The sequence below is a fragment of the Miniopterus natalensis genome, chromosome 1 (assembly GCF_054644295.1).
Source record: "Miniopterus natalensis isolate mMinNat1 chromosome 1, mMinNat1.hap1, whole genome shotgun sequence".
Lineage (NCBI taxonomy): Eukaryota > Metazoa > Chordata > Mammalia > Chiroptera > Miniopteridae > Miniopterus > Miniopterus natalensis.
This window is the reverse complement of record NC_142081.1, coordinates 153,466,617-153,483,743: the sequence shown is the minus strand read 5'-3', so window position 1 is coordinate 153,483,743 and position 17,127 is coordinate 153,466,617. Positions and strand designations below refer to the sequence as shown.

General features: G+C 41.7%; 1 pseudogene; it reads left to right on the top strand.

Annotated features, from left to right (window-relative positions):
• The first annotated feature begins 13,304 nt into the window (after positions 1 to 13,304).
• LOC148094453 (translationally-controlled tumor protein-like) lies at positions 13,305 to 15,829 on the top strand (annotated as a pseudogene).
• The last annotated feature ends 1,298 nt before the right edge of the window (positions 15,830 to 17,127 follow it).

Here is a 17,127-nt window from a genome sequence, read left to right as displayed (position 1 = left end):
TATAGAAATCAAAAGGCTTTGTAAAACATTTGCACTTTTTTGCTACATGCTTAAATTCCGAAAGGCCAAAATTTGTAATGAGGTAGATAAATTGAAAGGACTGGGTCTAAAATTAAGCCTTTGAATGTGTGATAACAGTATAGTACGCACTTCGCAGTGAGACGTACAAAACGTCCTGAGTGAAAGCTGAGTGGGAAATCTCACCTTTGGCTCTACAGTTCATGTGTGTTTCTTAGGAAACCGACGAACACTGTTTTCTTTTTAAAATGTTGACTGTTCCTGCCCTGTCTGGAGGTGCCGACTGAACTTGATGTTTTACTAAGGGCCCTGCTGAACGGTGGGAAACCCTTCCCTGAGATTCAGATTGCAGCGGGGTCAGAGCGGGGAGGTGCGGGCCACGTGCCAGCGTGGTGCGGTCGGCCCACGGGGCTGGAGCCGCAGCGGGAGAGGGACGTCCGGTGATCTAATTCATCACATACTGAAGGGGGAAAGCATCTGATTGCTCTGAACAAATGGACCTTTATTTTATAGATCTGTTTTGACCAAAATGTTTATTTCCCTCAGACAAATGCGACCACATTTATCTCCCTTGTTCTATATCCTTTAATTCCCGATCTCAGGATATTTAAAAGCTAAAAAACCACCTCCTCCTGACTGAAAATTTGCCTTAATTGGAACCTTAAATATTAATGTTAGTAAGATCAGGAGCTTACTATTTTATTATGATTCTTGTTCAGTAATTTTTAGCCGTAAAAGACACTCTCTGCTCTGATACATGAAAGGAGGTGTGCGTGTGTGTGCGTGTACACACACACACACAGACTAGGAGGCTGCTCGAATTGGACGTATCTATTGTGCCTTTCGGTGACCAAACCTGACTTGGGAATAGTGCTGTGTTTGTTTTGCCGTGGCTCTGCGAGATGTTCCGTGGGTCTCACACCTTTTTTTCTTCTGCTTCATGAAGTTTGAGGTGTATTTGTGCATCTTACGGTGAATGAATCCAATGAGGCTTGATTCCCGACGCCCACCACAGATTGTACTTCCTTCTTAAGGTTTCCTTTCCCAGACACTACACAGAACCTTTGAGAAGCTCTGCCACCCCCCCGGCCCTCTCCCCGCTGGCCCGCAGTATTGAAGTCCGCGGGAACACCCGCGCTTCTTTCCGAAACCCAGACACCAGCCCTTGCTGGCCGGGAAGTGAGCTGCACGTGGTGCGGAGGGGCCAGGACGAGGGCAGAACCTGCTCCTTTCCCGCCTCCAGTGGGCTGCCGCTTTGTTCTTGGTCCTGTGTAGAATTTATGGATGTAGGTTTTCCTGTGCCTTTTTTTTTTTTTTTTTTTTTTAATCTTTTGTCATTTTGTTTGTGGGAGGTGGAGTGACAGGTTAGCGTGGTGTTGGGGATTTTCCTCCAAACATCGGAAGCGGTATTTCTACCCTATAAATCTCAAATGCACAATCTAGTTGTGTTGGTTTCTTAGTCACTGAGAATGGATTGTGACCGCTGGCCACGTTCTTTAGTTTTTATTTATGATGAGTTGACAAGCACCATCTACCACCTTTCTCAAGGTGGCTGTAAATTGCCTGTGGTCCTGGAGAGAGATCACTCCATATTGTGTCCCCCTGTGCGCCAGAGATCAACAGGTACTGTGATGGGTAGAGAAGGGCCTGCGTTTCTGCACCCAAAGGGCAGGAAGGAGACACACAGCGCTCCGTGGGCCTGGCTGGCACCCGGCCTGGAAGGGCGAGGGAATGAGACCACTGGCAGTGAGGCGGCCCCGCTGCGCCGGGCGGACCGGGCGGCGGCAGGCCTGGGAAGGTAACTTGCTTTGCTTAAAAGTAGATGTTTAAGCGACGCTTAACACGGGCAGTATTAACTTCGCCTTCTGTTCAGGCCGTCAACATGTATTGTTAAAATTACTGCACATCCCCCTCAGATAACAAGTATACACTGTTCATGTCGGTGTGCGTGTGTGTGTGTTTATATGCGTGCGTCCCAAATCTTGTTTCAATTTTTTTTTTTTCCTGAATGTGATTACGTTTTGGATGATAACCTGAGCAGGGTTGCCTTTTTTTTTTTATTTATTGCCATTATATATTATATTATATTATATTTTTTGCTTTCTTGTAACTTTAGAGTAAAGTCAAATCTTGGTATTATTAAAGTTGTTTTAAAAATAAATAAATTGTCCAGTTGGTCAGTGAAGATCACTGGTCTGTCTCTAAAATAATATGATCTTTTCTTTGATTATTGTGGAATAACGTGCCAGCTGTGTAGTCCACACAGTGACTGTATGTCGGGTAGGGAAGCAGCGATGCTCTCCACGGGAAGTTGTGCAACACGGATAAAGGAGACTCCATGCATTTTATCTTTCAGCAATGGAACTGCAGCCTGGGGCTTTTGTGAATACAATTTAGCTGCCTTGTATAGTCCTTTGAAAGAGACGTGATCTGTGAGAATTATAGTTTGTTTTCTTTTTTTAGAAGAAAAATTTGCAAAAGATCTTTCCAAAGAGAATGTGCCACAGATCTTTTGTTTGTTCTCTGTAATGAGGATTAATTGCTGTTTAAAAAAAAGTGTAATTGATTTGTTCACTTTCAAATTCTTTCCTTTTCACAAGAGGATCGAGCTGTAAAAAAAAAAAAAAAAAATTAATAAAAATTTAGAGAAATCATTGGGGTTGAATCATGCTTCTATTTTGCATGAATAAAAATTTTCTAAAATCATTATTTTATCATCTGTAGCCAAGGAGAGTCTCCCTTGGGGTAAGGTACCCTCATTCACAATACGGATTTATTGTTAAAATGGGAAAAGTATGGTCAGAGGGTCGCTCGCCCTGCCGTCCAGTTGGCTTTTAAGCTCTTGCCGGGTGTGACAGCGCAGCCTTTTCCCCTCTAACATCTGCCAGGCACGCCGTGAGCGGCCCGCCCGGTGCCCGCTTCCCGGCTGCGTGGACACATTTGTAGGAGGCTGGTATTGAAAGGGCCGGGCAGGCCCGTGGCCGCGCCCCGCTCTGCCCCTCAGAGAAATGCGCTACCTTGGTGGCCTTGTGCGTCAGGAAGGACCTGGCTTCCCGAACTTGAATCCTGGCTCTCCAGGTTGCTGGGTGGCATCCCTGGGTGTCTTTTCTCATTTACCAGCTGTTGATTTGGTACCTACCCAGGAAACGTGAGGATGCACTAGGCGATGTGTGGAAAGCGCTCAGCGCCGTGCCTGGCACCAACCCCAGAACTGCTGCTGGCTGTTGTAACGGACCCCTCACTGCTCCGTGATGTCCTCCCGCCTCTGACACCGAGAAGGACCCCACTTCTTCCTCTTTAGTTTGTTCCCCCTTACGTGGGGGTGGCTTCTACTTAAATCAGTCCCAGTGATCAAGTGGGGCGCGGGCTCGCAGTAAGTAAAGCAGCAGTAACTGGTGAGCAGGCAGAGGTGAGGGGGGGGGAGGGGGAGTTTGGTCTTGAAGCTACAGGGGGGAGAGACCTGAAAGATGGGTTGCAAAAATCTCTTCTGGGCTTGCGTCTTTCTCACAAAAACATTTGTGCCTTCCCTTGTTTGCTGCGAACTTTCAGTAGTAGTTGCCCATTGTGTAGTTGCACCAGTTTTAACCAACCCCCTAGTTAGACACTGAGATTGTTTCTAATTTGGAGACATTTTTAAAATATATATATATCTTTATTGATTTCAGAGAGAGAGAGGAAGGGAGAGAGAAATATCAACCATGAGAGTCATTGATCGACTGCAGCCCGCAACCCGGGCATGTGCCCTGACCGGGAATCGAACCCTGACCGCCTGGATCCCAGGTTGATCTGGGGACATTTTAAAGAATGCTTCCACCACCATCCCTGAAGCAAACCACTTGAGCAGATTGAATAATATTTCACCTTATTTTCTTTATGTAAATGTGCGCATGTGCATGTTTATGCTGAGCTCTAGCTTGCCCCTAAAACTTCCTAGGACATTTCCTAGGACATTTTCCAACACACCACCATATGGTCTAAGAAAATTTCTCAACATCTCATAGTCTGTATTCAAACTTCTGCAACTGTCCCCCCACAGGTCTTGCAGCTTGCTTTTTGGAGCAGAATGCAGTCATTTCGTGCATTACATTTAGCTGTTATGTCTCTTTAGTCTTAATCTAGAACAAAACAAAAATTTTTTTTTTTTAACTATAATCTACATGTTGGATTTCTGTTTCCCTAAGTGTTCCCTAATACATTCTTCTGTCTCCTGTATTTCCTGCAAACTGGGTTAGGTTAGAGGCTTGATGGTATTTGTCAAGAGTCCTTCAGAGGGGATGCTGTGTACTCTGTCGCATGGCATCAGGGGCACCGAAATCCCTGTTAATGCTGAGTCTTGGGTTGAGGTGATCAGCAGAGCCCTGTGCACAGGCTCGTCCGTTCCAGCAGCCTCTTCAGGCGGCGATTCCAGCACCAGCCATGACCGTGCCTTTGCAAGCCGCGCTGTTGGTCAGGAAATGCAAAGGGGAAGAATCGCCCCACTTGACAGGTGGGAAACAGTGTCTTCTGATGTTTTCATTTACATTTTTACTTCTGTGGTACCGAGTCTGTTTTTTTGTCAGATACCACGTTGCGGTTTGCGTGCGTGGGTTATGTGCCCGTGTGGCAGGCCCGGAGTGCCCGACTTGATGCTGGGAGGTCTTCACCTCAGTCACGAGCACACTGGGGAGGTCCTGTTAATGAAAAGGGACGCTGAGCAGGGGAGAGGTGACGATTCTTCCAGGCTCTTCGTCTTTGTCCTACTGACTTATGTATTCAGGACAGTAACTCTATTGTAACTATTTCTCTCCAGATTATCTTTTGCTTTTCATGACGGCATTTTTCGAGTTTGTTATGTAGCCGACCTCTATCAATGGCTCTGCAGTTTGTTTTTGGTGTCTCAAGTGGGAAAGGGCCGTGAGTCGGGTTTACTGCCACTGAGGAACGGCAGCAACTCGGAGGTGAGCAGTAATTTCCCGTCGTGTCCTGTCCTCAGTCATTTTATAAGCAAGTATTGAGGCACTTTGGAGCCTGGATTATTTAAATAGATACTTGCTCACTATTTGCCAGGGTTGTTGGGATCATGAATTGTCACAATCCAGGTTACTTTTAATCAGAACATCTAGGTGGCACTTAGAACCCTCCAGTCTGGTCCAAACAACTTTGCTGTTACTTTGGTTGTGGCAAGAGAAGTGTACATGTCTAGAACAGGACTAATTCAGTGTCTGTGGCTTCCCTGTTTTATTGATTTTAGAAAGGAAGTGGGGAGGGGGGAAGAGAGAAACATTGATGAGAGAGAATCATCGATCGGCTGCCTCCTGCACGTCCCCGCCTGGGGATCGAGCCTGAAACTCGGGCATGTGCCCTGACCAGGAATCAAATTGGTGACCTCTTGGTGCATGGGTCACTACTCAACCACTGAGCAACACCAGCCCGGTGGTTTTCCTGTTTGAATCTGGCTGAAAGCAAGACTGTAGTGAGACACCATGACTCTGATAATAAAGACCTGTATCCTTCTCATAGACTGGAGGGCGGACCTTGAAGTACTTTCCAAACAGATGATTCCATTTTAGATTGAGAAGACTGTGTGCCTGCCTGGGATAAGTGCTTTAAATCACCCTTCTCTACAACTGGGGCCCAGGCTTAACGTCTCATTTACCTTATTTCCTGTGTGGGAGGCAGAAAGAATTACGCGTTTGTATTTCCACTGGTGAATATTCCTGTAAGTTACCACCTAAGCAACAACGCACACACTGGTACGTGCACACATATATTTCTACATCTGTGGGTACTACTGGACATGGAAAACCAACTGTACGCGACAGCATGGGCTTTAGAAAAATGTCTTTAATTAACTACCCAAATCCATGCTTTTCCATCTTTGTCCTGCAGTCTTCAGAGAAGCTCCTCCTGCAGGTAGGGCTGGTACCCAGGATTGCCACGGAGGACCTAACCAGCGTCTCAAGGGAGCAAGTAAGTCACCTGGCGGGCGGTGTGCAGAGGCTCCAAGCCTACATATACATGAGAATCATTTTGGAATAAAAAAAAATACTGTTTTCAAATTGATTTACAAATAGTTTAGTTTTAAAAAGAATCAAATGACACAAAAGCATATAGAGCAAAAAGTACAGAGTAAGTAAGTCCCCTTCCTTCCCCTCCCCCCAGAATTAACAACCATTGAGTTCGGTGCATCTTCTTCAGAACTTCTGTGCACTTAGCATTGTTTTTCCCTTTTTATTTCCCTACTTTCCTACTGCTTTTAGCAATTTCAATGTTTCTTTTTTTAGTCAATCTAGCTAAAGGTTTGTCACTTACGTTCCTTTTTGCAAAGAACCGACTTTTATTGATTCCTGTTTTTTCTGTCCGCTTTTCGCCACTCTAACCTTTATTTCCTGCCGTCTGCTAGCTGAGTTTAGCTTGCTCTCCTTTTCTAGCTCCTTAAGATCTAGTTAGGTTACTGATTTGAGATCTTTTTTCTTAATGTGTGCATTTATATTTACAAGTTTCCCTCTTAGCACTGCTTTCACTATATCCCATGTTGTGCTGTGTTTTTACCATTTGTCTCCAGGTATTTTCACATTTCCCTTGGCTGAAAGCAGTCGACTGGTGCCTTACATGGGTAGGGCTCAGATTAGGAGGAACCGTGAAACCCAGAGCTTGAGACTTTGTACTATAAGCAGTGCACTTTGCTTTAAAAAGATGTGTTTATACATATATGCATAACCCATGGACACAGACAATAGTGTGGTGAAGGCCCGAGGGGGCTTATGCAGGGTGGAGGGGATCAATAGGGGAAAAGGGGGGGCATCTGTATATTTTCAACAATAAAGATATTTTTAAAAAGTGTGTTCATATGAAATTTTAAAACCCATATGAGGTTTTAAAATTTTGTGTTCGTGTTCCCCCAAAATTCGTATGTTAAACCGTAACCCCCAATGGGATGGGATTAGAAGGTGTGATCTTTGGGATATAATTAGGTTTAGATGAGGGTGGAGGCCCCATAATGAGACTTGTGTCCTTTATAAGAAGAGCAAGAGCCTGGAGCTCTCTGCCCCCAGGTGTAAGGCAGTCTGGAAGAGGGCCCTCCGGAGAACCTGACCGTGCTGGCACCCTGATCTGGGACTCCCAAGCCTCCAGGACTATGAGAAATAAATATGCATCATTTAAGCCACCCAATCAATGGTATTTCGTTACAGCAGTTTCCCAAACTAAGACATCTTGAAAATGTCTCTTCCCCCAGTGTCAAATACAAACATTCTCTTCAAACCATGAACTAGGAAACTGACCAGATATAATAAGAAATATGTTCAAAAAGTGCCATCTCCTCCCAGCGCAGACCTCATGCCTGGAGACACTGGGTGTGTGCTCTCGGGGCTCAGTCCCCCCACAGGCCCAGAGTCCCTCTGCCATTGGCCTCAGGCAGCTTTGTGATGAATGATGGGAACAAGAATCGGGAAAAATCCCAAATAATCTAAAGCTATACCTAAAGAAACTAGAAAAAGGAACAATCAAAACCCAAAGTAACTAGAAGGAAGGAAAGATCAGAGCAGAAAAATGAGTGAAACTAAGCTGGCTCCTTGAAAGAATTAAAAAAATTGACCAGCTTTTAGCAAGACTCATCAAGCAAAAAGAACACAAAATCCGAAATGAAAAGAGAGAGATTACAACATCACAGAAATACAAAAGATCACTAAAGAGTGCTGTGAACAATTATATGCCAGCAAACTGGACAATCTAGAAGAAACAGGTACATTTCTAGAAACCTTCCAAGACTAAACAAGCAAGAAACTGAGAATCTGAACAGCATTTACCAGCAATGAAATTAAAGCAGTAATCAAAACCCATAGACACACACAACAGTGTGGTGATGGCCAGAGGGAAGGGGGGCCTGGGCTGGGTGGAGGTGGGCAAAGGGGGTAAGAGGGTGGTGAGATAGATGATAAAGGTGAGGGGGACTGTAGTCAATAACAGTGATAAGACTGCAGAATGACAGAGGTTCCTAGAATTCGTGCGTGATCACACTGTAAGGTATAAGAATGTCAAATCACTATACTGAACACCTGAAACTAACATAACTGATACAGTATTGTATGCCAGCTACGCTTAAATTAAAAAGAAACATTTAACCATTCTTAATTATGCTTGAGACAATTAGTAAAACTGGATTGTGAACAGGAATTAGAAAGGTTTTATAAAATGGAACTTGAGAAGCCCTGAGAATCTGCAATCACTAGAAACTTAGTGACTAAGCACAATGGGGGTGGGGGGTGTCCTTGTCTGGTGCTGCCTGACGGGATGCCCTGTAGATTTCCTCCATTTACCCACACTGATTAGTTCACTAATGAACGAAGATACTAGTTCACGCTAGTGACTGCTGAAATTGACAGATTTTTTTCCCTTATTTGTATTTTCTTCATGAGGGCATTCTTTAAAGAAAAGTTTAATAAATATAAAAGTAAGATTTAGTGTGATAAACCTGGAAAGAAACTAGCATAAAATTTTTTAAGTAAGAAACAAGGTAAACTTTAAAAGTTGAATTCTTAGCCTATACAAAATAACAGGCAACAGCACGCATTCCCCCAGGGTCTCCTCCAAGTTGGAGAGCAGAGGACTGAACAAAACTTTAGCTCAGAAACTGGTGACTTTGAAGGCTGAATGCCTTGGCCCGGCTGGACGCCTGTCACTTTCACAACAGCGTCTGAACAATACAACAAACCAGAAGCCAAAACAGCAATCAACTTCTACCTGGGGCAAGGTACCTGAATGTCTGGTGCTGTATTTCCTCACCTGTAACAAAAAGGAAGGAGTTGGCATGGCCGGCGTGGCTCAGCGGTTGACCGTCGACCTAGGATCCAGGAGATTGTGGTTCGATTCCCGGTCAGGGCACATATCCTGGTTGCTGGCTTGACCCCAGGAGGGGGTGTGCAGGAGGCAGCCCATCAGTGACTCTCATCATTGATGTTTCTCTCTCTCTACCTTTAAAATCAAAACATTTTGAAAGAATTCATCTAAAAAAAAAGGAAGGAGTTGGAATATATGTTATCCTAAAGTCTATGTAGTAAAAATATTTGCAATCAAATATCTCCCTATTAAATATATGTTAAAGGGATACACAGAACTTACTAAAAAGACCACTCTTTCAATTATCTGGGATAGGGAGGAGGGGCTCTAAGCATTTGTTACCATTGTTCAAAACATTTATAACTGTCCTTAAGTCTATTTGCAGAACTAGATGTGCAAGCATACAGACGACTCCTTACTAGTTGTCCCTATTAAACAATTCCAGTATCTTCCTAAATTGTTTTGTTTTGGCAACACTGGTAGAATCACTGGGTTAATCAAAATCTCCACTTTAAAAAGCAATGTTTATCATAGCAACATTTTAAAAGTTCTGATACATGTTAAAAATTATTTTAACCTTAGAATAACTCAGTTTTCTCTCATATCCAATGCTTATCCTGAAGTTGAATAAACTTCCTCCTGTCCAAACCCTGTACCTCTTTACCCACCATACTTACTATGGGGCAGAATTACGTGTACCAAAATGCCACAGAGATGGGTGACGTGGCCCGCTTCCTCTGCCTCCATATGACCGGAGCAGGAAATCAGCTGCGGCCAGGTCCATCCTTCATGCTCTCTGCTGTTGTGCTCAAGCATTTGAATGTGGATATATTTGTGTGTATGGGTACATACACATCTATACATGGTCATTTGATAGACGCATGTCAGGACAGTAAAACACATTGCTAAGACACAGGAAGTCAGGAAAACTTCACTCACACACATTTTCTCCACTTTCTAAAAAACAAGTGAGATATCCTGTTTAAAGCAGAACTTGTAAATTCTTACTTTAGACCATTAAATATTTTATTTTACTACCCTAATTTCCTGAAGCCACATCTTTTACTTACCCTTTTGCATTCCTTAAGGAGTAAAATGTCTGGCCAGGTTCCTTCCTTGCTCACTTCCTCACTGTTTCTAATGTGCACTGCGCTCTCCACGTTCCGCACAGCCCTAGGAGCCTGGGGGCAGCTGAGAGCCATTCTCCTAAATTTTCACCTCTCTCTGCAGGCACATTTACAGAGCGTTAGCTAGGAATACCAAAGAGCCACCAGACATTCCATTTGTGTGCAATTCATTAAAAAAGAATTTACATTCATTTCACTCTTAAGAACTATTTACCCTTCTGGTTCTGGTTTGAAAGGATGTGATAGGTTTGAGTCAAAATCTTCTCTCCCGGTTTCCTCCCCTTCATAGGCCTTAGCCACTCCACAGGTGTAAACCCTTCTACCAAGATCTAAGTGCACGAAGTGGATGGGATCTGAGGCACCAAAGCTTCGCTTGGACTATAATGCACCTCCAGGGATTCAATAAAAGCCACAGCAAACAAGCCAGCTCCTGAGGATTATTAACAGTGGTAATAAGGAAAACATTTTGGCCCCAGGGCCTCATAGTGTGCCCCGTGTGCTAACTAGCGCAGGCACAACGTGAAATGAATGTAAATTTTAACAAGCTTTAGCTTTAGGCTTCTCATTAGTGCCCTCGTTCCAAGTGTAATGTGCGAAATGCACCACTAGAGAGCAACCATTCCTTTAGGCAAAAAATACTGCAGGAAACGATTTAACTACAGTAAGAGACGCCTCGCACCCAGGAGAAAGGCTGTAGGTAAAGGAAATGAAGCAAAACCAGAAACCTCACAGTGTACTGATAGGAATATAACAGCATTAAGCTTGGTGCTTTCTTTAAAAGTCTGTTACAACCCAGCAATTCCACCGGTATGGATCTTTACGGAAAATAAATGAAAACATGCTCACATTAAGACATGTTCATGCCTGGCTGGAGTGGCTCAGCGGTTGAGCATCAACCTAGGATGCAGGAGATCCCTGTTCGATTCCCAGTCAGGGCACATGCCCAGGTTGTGGGCTTGTCCCCAGTGGGGGGCATGCAGGAGGCAGCAGATCAATGACTCATCATTGATGTTTCTCTCTTCCTCCCTCCCTCCCTCCCTCCCTCTGAAATCAACAAAGATATACTAAAAAGAAAAAAAAGTTCATGAACATTCCTGGCAGCATAACAGCTCAAAACTAGATGCAATCCAAGTGACCACTCGGTTAACAGATAAACAAAATATGGCTTGTGCACAGGATGAAATACTATTCAGCAATAAAAATGCTACAGTATGGATGAAATGAACCTCAAAACATTATGCTAAGTGAAAGTAGCCAGATGCAAAAGATACAGAGTCTGATTTCACTTATGAACTACCCAGAAAAGGCACATTTATAGACAGAAAGCACATGGATGGTTGCCTGGACCGAGATAGGGAGGGGAGAGGTGGAGGCCAACTGTCAGAAGGGCTATAGAGTGTTGAGGGGTCGGTGAAAATGCCCTAAATCTGGATTAGAGTGATGCTGGCACAGCTCTGTAAGCTTACTAAGTCATGAATTGCAAACACAGTGGTGCATTTTATATAAATTATACCCCATAATAAAGATGACTTCCAAAACAGCACACTGAGTTAGTACTGCATTAGACTAAGTGTTGAGAAATGAAGTGAACCAATTAGAAGGAAAACTATAGCACCGCCTTAGAATGCAATACAAATAGCCACTGTGTCATTCAGGCCTGAGCTCTGGTTTCCACACAGGAAAAAGGATCATTGTTTGCAGACGAATAGCGGGAAATCAGGGAATTTATGGTCAGGTTAAAATGTTATTACTTTTGGCCAAAGGCCAAAACAACCTTTTTTTAAATTTTTTTATTTAAAGAAAAAGTTTCAGGCAAACAATTATTTCCTGAACCTACATCAGTACACAGGAGTCATGTTTAAGAAGGGATTTATAACATGTCAATGTGCTCAGGGACGGGTGTGTATAAAATAACTGATACTTGAGACAGAGGGCAGGAGTGATCCACATATCTATGCCAAGTAATCTTCCATTTCATGAATTACCCTTTTATAAACTCGTTTAAATTTACTCAAGGCTTCAGGTATGAGAAATATATGGGACCACTCTGCTAAGGTCTACTAAGACTCTCACCAAATAGATTTTACAGGGCCATCTTTCAGTCCATAAAAGAAAGGCAGGTGAATGTTAAAGTAAAACTACTCATCTTTTTTTCCCCTCTACAATGAATGATGGTAGCAACGTTCTGCTCTGGGGTTTATGAAACACTAGATAATATGAAGGGCTGTCCTACTACTATTAGTTCTCAGATAAATTATAGGCAACATGTTTGTTAAATGCTTTACTGAATTCCCATGGAAACAAGGACACCCCCAGGCCAACTGACACATCAGCTGGAACCTGAGCAGGAGTGGTGAGTAAACAGAAGCACTGCGGTTGCTCTGAGGACAAATGCCGTTACCGGCACTGGGGCTGGGAGACTAAGCACTGGGCCCACAGTGAGGGTGAGGAGTCAAACCTGAGCCCCCTGAATTACGCCAGGAGAGAGCTAAAACGTCCCGGGGGTAGTTCCTGGCTTGGAAAAGTAAAACCTCTCACAGAGAACATGCCCAATTTAGAACCTCTGGATTCCCACAGGTCCAACTAAGTATGAGTTTACAAAATAAAATCACCAAACTTAAGGGAAAATTCAGAGACAATAAATAGACTTAGGCTCCCAAAGACAAGATATTGGACTTACCCAGTCACAGGATATAAAGTATTATGAAAATACCCAAAGAATGAGAGAGAGAAACAAAAGAAATTAAGACTAAGAATCCACACGTGGCTCAGCGGTTGAGCACTGACCTGTATGACCCAGGAGATGGCGGTTCAATTCCCAGTAAAGGCACATGCCCCGGTTGCAGGCTCGATCCCCAGTACAGGGCATGCAGGAGGCAGCCAATCCATGGTTCATCCTTGATGTTTCTATCGCTCCCTTCCTCTGAAATCAGTAAAGATATATTAAATAAATAAAAAGAATAAGTCCATCAAAATGACCAAGATTATCTAAAAGAAAATGAAATAAGACTTTTGGAAACGAAAGGGTAACTGAAATGAAAAATTCAATGATTTAACAGCAGGTTACACAGAAATACAGTGAAGTTTACAAAATAGAAAGACAAAGTCCCAGAAGAAGAGAGCAAAAGTAAGAGAGTCCACAGCACAAAATTTCAGAGCAGAAAACATTGCAAATATAAGAGTTACAATGTATACTAGCAGGACAAAGAGAGAGACACGTGACACATCTAGATGGCCTTATAGTGAAACTACAGATCAGAACAAGGGAGGAGGTCCTAAAAGCAGCAGAGAGAAAAGGGAATCATCCACAGGGAGCAGCTGACTTGAAATACAAAGGAAACCATGACGGTGGAAAAACAAAATGCTGAGAGAAAACGAGCTAGAACTGTGTCTAGTAAAACTATCAAGAGTAATAGTAAGTGCTGTGGGCTCAGAATTTGCTGAGTAAACTTTAAGCATTCTTACCACACAAAGAACTATGACGTGATGGAAGTTAATTAACTTGTAATAATCATTTCACAAAGTATTCATATGTCAAATCATCACATTGTACACTTGAAACATAAACAATTTTGCCAATTATACTTTAACAAAGCTGAAAAAATTTTAAATACATATATATATATGAATGACAGTGAAATAAATTCTCAGTTGTAATTCACCACATAACCAAAGTAGAAAAACCAGGTTTACCTCAATACAAAAAAAAGTATTTTATAAAATTCAACTCCTATAGTAAAAGCTTAGCAAACTAAGAAGGAAATTTCCTTGCCCTGATTAAGGAGCAAAACCTAGGAGAAGAGTCAATATTGTAGAGCTGTCAATACTCCAGTTAATCTATATGTTAAATGTGATTCTAGTTTCTCTTTAAAAAACCCAAAATTGCTTTTTCCCCAAAGAACTTGACAAACTAATTCTAATATTTAATGAAAGAGCAAAAAACCAAGACTCCTTAAGAAAAATGAGGGAAGACGTGCTCTTCCAGGTTTTCAGACCTTTAAATCAAGTTAACAGCAATTAAAATAATGTCACTTACCCTTGTTAGACAAATTGACCAATGGAATAGAACAGAAAGTCCCCAAATAGATGTTTACTTATGTGGAAAGTAGCCATCTAGAAGAAGTCTCTGAGGAAAGGATGAATTAGTCACTAACTTGGTTATCTATATAGTTAAATTGTTCTTTTCCTATCTCACACTTACACAAAGCAATTCCAGGTAGACTGAAGACTTATATGACTTTCTAACTTTTACTTTTGGTCTCCATATGCTTTATTGAAGAATAACATATAGCTCAATGAGATATCACAAAATAAACACATCTGTATAACCACCACCCATTTCAGAAAAAATAATACATTACAGGCTTACGCAAAAGCCCACTTACTAATTCCTGACCACTGTCCTTTCTCTCTGCTCCCCAAACTGTTTAACCACTCTCCCAACTGTTCTAATAGAGTGATTAGTTTTGCCTGTTTTATAAACTTGGATAAACTGATTCATTCATAACATACTATTTTTATTTCTGGGTTGTTTTGCTCAATATTACATGTGTGAGGTTCCTACATATTTTGTGTAGCAATACTTCATGTTCCTGGTTGCATAGTATTCCAATGCATGACCATACCACAGTGTATTTTACCTTTTTATATTGAGGGAAATTTGAGTTAGTACTATGATTAGTGCACATGTGAATGAATTCTGAGTATATACTGAGAAGAATTTCTGGACCACAGGTTCAATTTATGACTGACTTTTAGAAGAGACAGTAAGAAATTTCTTAAGACACAAAATTTTAACATTTGAATATGTTAAAATTAACTTACCAAAAAAACATAAAAAGATAAGCCACAAGCCACAAACTGGACAAAGATATACGCAATAAAAATAAATGGAAATATTAGTATACTATTATGAACTCCTAAGTAAATACCAAACAAAGAAAAACAGTAGAAAAATGGACAAAAGGCATCAAAGTAGTTCATAGGAGAAACAGGAATGACTAATAATCATGGAAATATGTTCAATAAGGAAAAAATTAAAGCCACAATAAAGTATCGTTTTATACCTACCAGATTGGCAAGCATTAGGTCTTACAATAGCAAGTAAATGATAAACCATATTGTAAAAGCTGGCACACCATTGGAAAAACTGCATTACTTATAAAACTAATATAGAGCTGACCAGCCACATAAACCTACAACCAAGTCTACTTCTAGGTATATACTCCAAAAAAAACTCTTGCACATGTGTACCAAGAAACTACATGAAATATTAATGTTCACTTTAGTACTATAAAAACCAAAAAAGCCCCAACTATATGCAACATAAATTAGTTTTACTTGAGCGCCACCTACACTAGCGCCGCCCTCGTCTCCTCCTAGCCACCATCAAGGTCATCTACCGGGGCCTCGTCAGTTATGGTGAGATGTTCTCCTGTATCTGCAAGATCTGAGAAATCAGTGACTCAGCCGGGCTGTGCCTGGAGGTGGAGGGCAAGATGGTCGTTGAGGAAATGCCTCCACTGAAGGCCCCGAGGGTGAAGGTACCGAAAGCACAGCCATCGCTCATGTTGATACTGTCATCAACCATCATTTGCAGGAAACCAGCTTCACAAAAGCCTGCAAGGAGTGTATAAAGATGACATGTAATCAAGCAAAGGGAAACCTGAACAGAGACCAGCAAGAGTAAAACCTTCTTTCATGACAGGGCAGAACCAACCCAGCACACCCTTGCTAATTTCTAGACTACCAGCTCTGCACTGGTGACACAAGTCCAGATGGCACGCTTGCTCTGCTGGACCACGTGAGGATGGTGTGACCCACATATGATTTCCTGTAGGGACACTTCAGAAGTGGAAAAGTGTTAACAACCTGGCAATTTGATCTATCACCTGACATCATAACTGGCTGCTGCTTTTCATCCACACACCAGGACTAGACAGATGGGACTGATGGTATCTGGAGCTCTTCATTTATTTTGACCTTGATTTATTTGGAGTGGAGGCATTGTTTTTAAGAAAAACATGCCATGTAGGTTGTCTAAAAATAAAATCATATAAACTCATTTGAGAGAATGTCTTAGTTTAATACATTATTTAAAAGCAACCTGTATAGTGTTCCTGGAGAAACTAGAGCCTGGTTATACACCACTCTAAAGCATAAGACTGTCTTCAGGTAACTTCTACCATGAAAACTATTTCAGGGGCTGGAATATAAAAAAACAAGGACCAAGAGTCTGAATTGAGTTGAAGCAGAGAAAGAGCATGCTCACAGCAGAGCCAACACTTGAACTGGACTCCTTAGACATTTCATCACCCACAAACAGAAGTAGCTGACTGGAAGAGATTACCAAAAACATACAGAGAATACAGTTGGGGAAAAAATTACAAAAATGAATCTGTTGAATGAAAAGATCAAATTACGTAAACTATATACCAGTATGATACTCTTTCTTATAAAGCTCACCAACAAAAGTAAACAATATGTAGCTTAGGGATCTGTACACAGAAACAAAGAAAAAAGCAAGGAATGATTGACTCAGGATACTTACCTCTTGCAGACAAGGTAGGCTGGGAATTGAAATTGAGAAGGAACATTTAATGTAGAGTCAGTCTTACCAGGAATGTCCTAGTTCTCACTTAGGGAGCAGGTACATAAGTGTTTTATTGAGTATACTCAATAACTTCCACTTTGCATATATTTTTATATATGTACCAAATACTACATACAGAAAGATAGTGACCAGCGGCTACCAGTGACAGATGTAGGGAGTGGGTGAAATGGGTGAAGGAAGTAAAGGTAAAACTTCGTTATAAAATAAGTCCTGGGGATGTTATGTATAGCGTTGGGACTACAGTTAATAATACTGTATTATATATTATATATTTGAAAGTTGCTATGGGTGGTGATGGACATTTAATTAGACTTACTGCAGTGATCACTTCACAAAATGCACATATATCAAATCATTATGTTGTACACCTGAAACTAATATTTATATGTCAATTATATCTTAATAAAAAAAAGTGACAAAAAAGGAAATATAGTGACCAGAAATACTTTTATACTGCCAAGAAGAGACTTTGAAAAAGAAAATCCCTTAAATATATATATACTATCTTGTGAAAAAGGAGGTAGTTGGTTAGGTGGAACAGTGAAAATTTTC